Genomic DNA, 10,641 nt, shown 5'->3' on the forward strand with positions numbered 1-10,641 from the left:
TTTACAACGCTTTCCCTTTACTTTGATAACTTATGTATAGATCGTTCAGTGATGAAGTATTTTTGTAAAACCCTTGAGTATTCCTTCATTTTTCTGATGTCCATGAACATCCGCAAGTTGATTTACTACTTACCGAAGAAAAGACCTAATCACTAAAAGAATTAGCCATCTATTTGAGAGATAGAAAGATCATAAATGTATAAGTACTTCTACTCGTGATCGTTGTTTTTGGCAATTTATACGTAACGCGGGTAAGTTCTTATCCCTTTCTTAGAACTTAACCTATTATCTTTGCTCATCTCTTGATCAGTGAAATCAACCGATGTCTGAGTTATCGGAGGAAGATCTGTCAGTTTGGAAATGGGAAATTCTTAGCTTCATATTCCGTAGCGGACTTGGAATTTGCGAGGCATCTAAGCTAACCCTGACCGTGGAGTTGGCGCATTTTTTTGTCCTTTTCAGTGAAGAAACTATCCGTGGAATGAATGTACAGCAACTTCTGAGTGATTTTACGTCGTAGAGAAGCGAATATTTCAAAGGCACGGGAAATTTTCTTGTAAGGTTAACTCCTTTGGAATAATAATAATAATAATAATAATAATAATAATAATAATAATAATAATAATAATAATATGACTCATTGTATAACCATTTGTAAACTTCACCACACTAATTATTTCGTTTGTAAATCAGAAATTATGCGTAAAATCTCTTCATTACAAATGACTGTTTAATTAAGTAATAGTTAAGATATGTCAATAGCATTTTCAATCAAAAGATCTAATGAACACATTCTCAGGTAAAGTTCATTACTCCTGTTACAAATATTTGAAATCTAATGTGGAAATGTTTTATAAGTGTCATTCATCTCAAACAAATGTCGGTGGTCGCAATTTCACGAATTTTTAAGTACGGTTACAGACCAATCTCCAATATTCTTATAAGTCCAGCAACACAGGGGTGAGCGTCATTAAATGGCACAAAAACCTTCCCTTCTCATTTTACAATTTCTTTCAGAGCTTCGGAAATTGGAATTCACGTATTATATAATGTCACTTGGGAGATACAAGGGCCTAGAAGTGGCGGCACCTGACTGAGGACAGAAACAAACGAAAACACTAATGTTTTAAACCATTATGCTTAAAGAGATAGATATCAGATTTCCTTGGTCAGAACACAAATATGGCACTTTTCGCTAAAAATGGACTCAAAGGTCACCCTGGATCTTAGCACATAAAAGTCGCAGGAAAGATTTTAGTGTATTCACGAGATGAAGCACATTCTAACCTTATAGCAAGCCTATAGTTACCCCTGATATGTTGTACTCAGTACTTCATATCCCACCATAAGTTGCTGATACCACTGATTCTCAGAACCAGTCGGGTCATAGAACATTGTAATGGCGGTTCGCAATTTGTCCATACGGGTTTCCAGAGAAACTTTTAAACGAATGGTAGCGAAGAACGTTTTTACGCGTCTTTGATTGCCATTCAATGCAGCGGTAGGAAGTCTTACGATTTCTGTTTAAACATCTCGGAGAGAGTAACCACTTAAAAAAGAAGCAATAAGATGCCAAGCGAATGCCGCATGACCGTGCATCCGTGCACCAGATAAGGTCATTTGTTTCACCTCTCGCTGACGTCCGTTGGCGAATTTTCTGAGGAGTACTGACATTCGTTGTGTTTTTTGTCCAGTTGCAGATCACAGTCAGTACTGCCATAAACTGAGGGCAATAAATTAAAACATTTGCAAACAATCTCTCTCTCTCTCTCTCTCTCTCTCTCTCTCTCTCTCTCTCTCTCTCTCTCTCTCTCTCTCTCTCTACTATATATATATCTACATATATATATATATATATATATATATATATATATATATAGATATATAATATATTATATATATAGAGAGAGAGAGAGAGAGAGAGAGAGAGAGAGAGAGAGAGAGAGAGAGAGAGAGAGAGATAGTTATGTCAGTAAACGCAAAGGTATGTTACCTACGAACATAGATGTCAATCATGTTTACAGTTTTGCTCCTAGTAATGGAGTCATATATGTACATATATATATATATATATATATATATATATATATATATATATATATATATATATATATTATTCTAACGGAGGCGCCATTGGCCATATTATCATCTGCCATGAGCATCCCATAGTCGATAATGAGACCCCTGGGTGATTTACAAGGTAATCAAATGACGGGAGACAGAGGTTAGGACACCGAGTGACAACAAGACGAAGTGAGACAGCTGTTGACAGTGGACAGAGACGGCGGCGTCGGCGGGGTTAGTGAGGGAGGGAAGGAGAGACGGAGGCCAATTGGCGGGGGAATGGCCCAACATCAAAAGGCTCCGAAGTGGATACAATTCTGGGTTAGTGGTGACGACGGAGACTTCGAAAGTTCGAAGGGTTTTGGGCGGAGCGGAACGATGTCTCGCCCCTCGCCCCCTCCCCGCCCTAAAACGGAACTTTTCTGAAACTAAATACGTAGAGTAACTAGAGTTTCTTTAGCGAATAACGCCAATGCTCGCTCTCGATCCTTTTTGGGTTTGAAAAGTAAACATGGAAGCACAGAGCCGATATCATATTCGTTTCATGGGACGTCTTTAAGTCTTAAACCGGAGAAGGAAATGAAAATCAGACTACTTTTTTTTTGTATTATGAAAGGCTTTAGAAACGGGATTGTCACTGTTGCTCATGAACAAAGTGATTCTAAATTTGAATCGGATATTACTCTCATACTTAGTATTGATAAACTTGGAATAAAGTGTCTAATAGTAGCTATGCAGATTATGTTGCAGTAGGGACCGAAATATACTTCAAAGTCTTCAGAGAGAGAGAGAGAGATTTAGTAGCCCAGCTAAATCTATTGCATCAATTTATCCCGCAATGAATTCATGGCCGTCTGCATTGTTGATTCTTTCATCATTCATTATCAATTCTGTAGTACCATTAACTCTGACTTTACTAAACATTGTTTAAGTGAAAGGAACACCACTTGAACGTGCGGTATAAGCCTGTGTATATATATTAGATTAGTGTGTCACTTATTAACATCATGATCATATCATGATCATCATGAAACTTTACATAACCGAGAGAGAAAATTAGGAAAGGATTTGAGATTTCCTTTTCTTCAGCTTATTATTATTATTATTATTATTATTATTATTATTATTGATTATTATTATTATTATTTATTATTATTATTATTATTTTATTATATTATTATTGGTTGCAGGTCCACAATAATATCGCATGTGAGTATAAAGTCTGTAATGGATAATTAAAACTTTCGAACCTTGACTGAAGATTGTGGACCTGCAACCATTGTCATCATTTTCGACACGGAAAATTGTGCCCATTATTATTATTATTATTATTATTATTATTTATTATTATATTATTATTATTATATTATTAACATTTATCCTTTTGCTCAATTTGTTGAAGTTTACATTTTCTAAACATTCTATCACCTTCCCCTGATCTTCATTTTATTCTCCGGTCTTGACTCCGTCTGCTCATCATTCTTCTTTATCAAATATTTTTTGCCCAGCTAAAATATCATGAATTAGATGAATCTTTCTGTACTGACGTTGACCACTGAAGTCAGTATTAACACTACCACTATTGGAGTATTGTAACTGACATTATTTTTATTTACATAATGATCCTAAGAGCTAATTTAATTTGTACTGATGTTATTTTCGCATTATTTTATCATTATGATTACCTGCCAGTAAATTTTGATAAACTCACTGTTACAAGTAGTAACTAATTATTTTCATTTCTTATTCTCATCTACATTCCTCACTTACAACAGACTATGAGCCTAAACAGTCAGTTATATAAAAAAAGAAAGAAAGGAAGAAAAAAAGCAATCCTGAACCTAATTAGAGAAGCTAAAGGTCCAGAGACACAGAGTGACAAATCCCCGCCGGTGTCTGCTAATCCAAGCGATAACGCCAAGGGTTCCTGTGTGGCTGTCCTCCTCCCACGGGTAGACGACGGAGGACGCGATTGGCACAGGAGCCGTTTTTCCCAAGACGACGGGAGAGAGAGAGAGAGAGAGAGGGGGGGGGGGGGGGGTTGGGGAGGGCACTCGACGACTTGGCGCCGCGGGCAGGCCAACGGCCAGTAGCCAATTCGGTAAGCGGATAGGGTTACAAACGCTCCGACGGACTCTGTTGGTTTTACGGGTAATTTTGTGTGATTTTCGGGTCATCCGCGGGGGAGGGCGGGGCTTTGTTTGAGGAAGGATATTGCGTGAACTGGGAAGGAAAGCGGACTGAAGTCGAACGCTGGCAAGATAAGGGTCGGGGCGAAAAGGAAGGAAGGAGCCAAGTCTAATTTCCTGTTATGAAATGCCTCAGATATAAATGACTTTGGTGACATACACACACACACCCCCATATATATATATATATATATATATATATATATATATATATATATATATATATATATATATATATATTAGTGCCAAGCAGTTCTGATAGTAAATTATTTTTAAAAAATATTTTATTAATTTTTATGAAAAAATAGCTTTACAGAGTACAATGAATAATGAGAAACGAAACATTCTAGATGCATCGCGAAACCTCTCAAATTATGTGTGTATATTTCCTATAACTTTCAAACTTTTTTTCATTATTTTCATTCTTGTAACATTGATAGTTTGAAATAAAATTTTACTAATTGTTTCTTAATTTTCCAATTCTTCCTAAGTGATAATAATGCCCCAAGACCCTCTACTGTATCTAGATGAATATGCTGACAGAGCAAGCTAGAGGCAGATCTTAATTAGTTTTTAAAAGATTCAATTCCATATACTATGCTTGATTTCGTTGTTGCTTTACAGTTAACTATACTTGTAACGTGATTTTTTAATGATAAAAACATTCTTCGTTTACTAGAACAGTTGAAGCTTTAGTTTGTAAAATGCGCACGTCAAAATCATACCAAGTAACCTTTAAGGAAAATTTCAAGTTAGCCTTCCGAGCTTTCGTGAAAGTGCGCTCAATCAATCCGTAGAATTCCAGATCGAAGTGTTATATCTACGTAATCAAGTTTTCCTTCCTCTTCCATAAAAATTTGGATAAGAAATTATCAATCTCAATTGCATCGAATGATTTCCACAAAAAATGCCATATAGTATTTTTCTAATAAATAATCTTCCGATTATGAGGGACAGCTTGCAACCGCGTTCAAATCTTAGTTGCCAATAAGTTACGTTTTGCCGGATCCATTACTGACGCGTACATAATTCAGCGGAGCGAGTAGGGATCTCTAAGTTATGAGTTTTCTCATTTCTATTCAGAGTTAACAAAATGACCACATCTTTGCCTCAACTCTAAACTCTTATGTTTTCGGCCATTCCCATGCTATATTTCCTACGCAGTTGATTAATCTCAACATCTGCTTTCAAAGGAGTAATGCATTTGCGAGAACTCCAAGCACAAATCTGCGAGGCAAACTGAAAAGGGTGGCGTCAATAACCATTAGCAGTTGTAACGCCAGATAATCTTTAATAAATCAATCAATCAACTGAAAAGGGTGATCCCCATCGCTGTTCCAAATTTCTGCATAGACCAATAAAAATAAAAGAAGAATAATCCTCCAATCAGATAATGTCCAAAAACCGTGCAATAAGGATTAGGAAATGTAAGTTACTGTCGTCATGTTGTGTCAGTAGAGTTAAACTAATGAAGTCACATCAGGAATTTACAAGCTATAGACATTTAACGTTGAGTCGATATTAATAAATAAACTGCACTGTAGTTGCTCCTTCAATAGATTCATAAACCTTTTAAAGACCTTTTTCTTGAAATAACTGGTAAGCAACAATCCCTTTTTTTTTTTTTGCATCGCCATTTTATATCATTTTACAATTCTACACCATGACATAACAAATTCTCATAGACAAGAACGATCCAGATGCAAAAAAGAAAGAAAGAAAGAAACATTTTGAAAGGTTATGAAAAACATAGACTACATTAACAGATGTTCGTTACAAACCAACCTCTGGGATACCAGGAGCGACTTTTATATGGATTATCAGTTTGTACTAGTATAGATGAAGACCACATTTCCTCTGGATCGTGAAGGGTTATTTTTTCACCCCGTTGTCATTCCAGCGCGCTCTTGACAACCCTCAACGATGAGCTTTCTTTTTCCTTACTGGAACGGGATCAAACTTAGTGGCATTCCAGCACACACAAAATTTTATTGCAAATAAAGGCATTCAAACCCTACGATACGATACGTTTATGCAGAACTCGCTGATGTTCAAAACACAACGCAGAAAATTATTCACCAATCCTACCGTTAACATAATATTCACTGGTGAACAGAAGTATAGATTAATTACGATAAGATAGATTAAAGCCATCTTGAGATCATAAATATGAAGTAAAAAAAAATACAAAACATAAATTAGAAAAGAAATACGAAGTCGGATGGCGCCCTATAAATCTCGCCCTTTGACCAGTGACCATAGATGGAGAGGAAGGGGAAGGGTGAAGGGTAGGAGGTGAAGGGGTGAGGGGTAGGAGGTGAAGGGGTGAGGAAAGGGTGTGTGAGGATATGGAACTCGAATGGTGGGACATCTCGTGCGCCTGGGCCGCCGAGCAGCTGACATCCTAAACACTTGCACACGTAAATACCGGTAACCGCGGTGTGATCGCAAAGTCTTCGAGGGCCATTTAGACACTCAGTCAGTCGAGTAACAAACTTAAGGAATGATTTTCATCACACAAACACACACGTGTACATATATATATATATTATATATATATATATATATATATATATATATATATATATATATATATATATATATATATATATATATATATATATATATATACGTACATGTGTGTGTGTTCACAACTTTTCAAGTATATTCTTATTCAAAAGCCATGCAGAATATAACGACGATAATTGCTTCACGAAGATCTGCGGCTGATTATCTGACGAGGGAGTGTAAGTTATACGTAGATAAGAGACAGGTAACAAAGATGACACGGTGTCTGTAAAAATGATAGGGGCGTGAAATTACTTATGGTACCAGAGAATAAATGTGTCGGGATCTTGACTTTGAAAGTAAGACAAACGATAAAAGAACAGATAGAATAGTGAGTGTCTGAACAAGGAGGAGAAGGTATACTTATCGAGCGTTTGTCATCAAATAGTTAAATGATACGTTCGAAGGTAAAGGAAAAAGCTGCATGTGGTTTATACTGTATTAGGGAACACTGAAGATAGAACCGATAGAAGCGGTTGGTGCTTATATAGGTTTTTGAGCGTCAAAGTAATTGATGGTAGACCGAGAGAAGTCGTAGGGTAAAAGATTGGGAAAATGGTATGATGGTGAATGCAGATGAATAAAAAAAATTTAGAGGCTGTCGAGATACAGCTATTGAAATGGAAGTTGCACAATAGCCATGAGGCGAAAGAGTTCGCACAAGATATAAGTAGATAATGCAGTGTATAGTAAGGGTTTTAGTGCACTGCTGATAAGCCTTCTGTGTTTAGTAAGGCTGAGGGCAGCTACTATGGCCTGTTTATTTCTGGGTCTTCCCTGTTTTGGAGAAAACGGCTTCTTGCTGAATATATTTCATACCTTGAAAGCTTTTGCAAATATGGAATCCTTGTCTGTACATCATAATGCGCTCGTGTTCAACAGCAGCCCCTAGAATGTTGACTAGAATCTCCCTTAAAAAACAATTGCTCTGGTGGCTAAAAAAAACAAAGAATATGCTGAACGGGGTAATGAATATATTTCGCTTGCAAAAGGTCGTTGTCCCTACTGTCTTGGTAGTCTTAAAAAGAAATGGAAGCTTTTTTGTTATTCATAATTACAGTTGTTAGTGTCCTGCTGTAAAACTTTCTTCTTACATTAGAATGACAATAACTCAAGATGTCTTCGAATCAACATCATTTTCATACATAACGCACGTCAACTTTGCAAAAGTGCATAAATGATCTTCTGCTGACCTAAGGTGAAATTCTAACCACTTCAATCTTTGTCTTGTAAGTATAATGACTTTGGAGTCTAACCAAAAAAACAAACCTGAACATGACGCCGAATTAGCAGTCTATTGTAATAAAAAAACAAATCATGATAATGTCCATAGTGGAAATGGTTGCTTAATATTTAAGTAATATTGGTGACTTTCCTAAGATAACGCTGGTAATTTTGTGAAGCAGATTTTAAACGCTAATGGTATGTTAGTAGTGTTTTTTTTTCAAAGTTACCTGAACTCTTTAAACCTATACTATAAAATAGAGGCTTTTGAATAATTATCAAGATTATTTTCTCAAAAGTCGTCATTTTTCTCTTCTAAGTCTGCAAAAACATTCCAAGCAAAGCTGAAACTATTTGTTAAGCAGAAGAGAGGACAATGCATACATATCCTTCTACGAAACATCGTTTTGGTATAAAAAGAGCCCTCATACACATGCACGAACACACATAATATATATATATAATATATATATATATATATATATATATATATATATATATATATATATATATATGCACGTAATGCCATCACTCACTTGTAAAAAAAAAATATATAACGAAACTAGGAGTATAATTTCTTTCGGCTATCCCATAAGATACTCGCCCCTAACACGAAATACCTTGATGAACGGAGTGAAAAATGCAGGTTCGTAGACTAGTTTCGTTGCTGTGCAATGGAACGATAAATCATTACCTAACAAAGGCGTATGTAACTTAATGGATGTAGCCCGGGCCATAGATCAAGTGGTCGACGGCACCCCGCAAGCCAACTTAGCACTTCCCAGCACGCGCTGAAGAGCCCATTACGAAGCCTTCCCACGTAATGCACCTTCTAAAGTAAGGTAGAACGCATCTCTAGCTCATTCGGGATCGTTGATTGGCTAAAGAAAATCAGTCTTTCGAATTATGAAGGTGTACATCGAGTTGTACAGCTAGGACACTCTGCGTACGGAAGAGGGAAGGAGAGTGACCAGTGTTACGTGGAAATGGCCAAAGGAGAGGGCGTTAGGCTGTCTCCCTGCGGGAAAACGGGGTATCGCCTCAAATCACCCATTTTCTCTCCCTCATTTTACCACCGTGTGAAATTGAATGGCTTTCGAAATGGTCCATCGCGGTTAACATTTGCCATCTGAGGATGTAAACAATTACATGCTATGAACATTTATCTTTAGATTTGTAGTCAATCTGTGGGGAAAAAAGCCTTTCATCGGGAAGGGATGACATGTTGTGTATGGCTGGACGTTACTGCATAGCGGCGAAAGGCCAATCGTAAACAATTTGGAAAATAAAAGGCCATGAACGATTAATTCTTAGGTTGGTCCTCCACTCGGCTGATTTAGAAGTGGAAAATGGCGTATGATATGGCTTTCTATAATCACGACCCCTTGTCTCTTACTCGGTCAGGATTAGGTGGGATTATGTATCAGGTTTATGAGAGGCCCAGGTTACAATTATCTTTTCCTCTCTGTTTTATGAATGTCGAGGCATTTCGAACATTTCCACAGTCAAATAAAATGAGCCTGTCATGTGAAATGAGACTGATATTTAAAAAAAATGTTAAAATTCGGTTAAGGGCATCAATTTTGTCTCTGTACAAATCTTCGATGATTTGACGGACTGTGGAAAACTCTCAACACTGTTATTTCTACGTCAAGGCTGCAAATGACGTTGATGATGGATAGCAAATGGAAAGGTTCGGAATCAGAAGAAGATAATGACAGTCCTCTTCGCTCCTAACCCCCTCCCAATACGAGAAAAAATATAAATCAACTTAGAACTCGACGAAAATATAGTTCCCATTTTGGCGCCCTGTGGCTGTGCTCAAAATGTGGAGGATAAAATGGTATTAAGACGGATGACGTAGTCTTAGGCCATCGGATGATAGATGAACATTAACTCCTGTCAATGTAACTAAGAATTTGGAAGAGGAACCAGCTAAAAATAATTATGATCCTGACTCGATCCTTCACTGGTTGACAGATGATTCATGTGGTTCACACATGACACGTCTTTATCAACTTTCTTCAGTTCTTGTTGACGTTCCACCGAAGGAATTCTATTTGTCCATATGTCTATCAATCTGTCTATCCATTTCACAAATTTAAGGAAGCTTTTATATCCTTGTTAACGCTATATAGGAGACTACAACTACAACTATTAATTCGTCATCATTTTACCCTGTATGCCTTCTCCTTCAGTGGTTGGCTTCTGAAGATATAATAAGACTTCCGGTTGCCAGTAAGTCTTTTAGGATGAGCAATTTCATAGCACCATAACTTTCTCCATCCAAACTACGACCCACCAGTGTTGACTATTTTCCAGGTCCCTAATTCGCTGTTTTTGGTCAAGTAAAACAATATTGGTTTGAATAGAATGAGCCTAAATTATTCTGGTCTTCTCGGAAATAAATGAAATCAGGACCTCTCTGGTAAGTCCTGCATCATGACCACTAGATTATTACCATAATAGTTATTATTACTATTATCTGACTGATTCTGTAATTTGTTTATTAAAGTCATCAACATTTCTTTTACAAGAACCGAAGCATATCTTGTTTTATATTACGCATTCAAATAATATCAAAGCAAACTGATAT

This window comes from Macrobrachium nipponense, chromosome 35 (genome assembly GCF_015104395.2).
Source record: "Macrobrachium nipponense isolate FS-2020 chromosome 35, ASM1510439v2, whole genome shotgun sequence".
NCBI classification, from domain to species: domain Eukaryota; kingdom Metazoa; phylum Arthropoda; class Malacostraca; order Decapoda; family Palaemonidae; genus Macrobrachium; species Macrobrachium nipponense.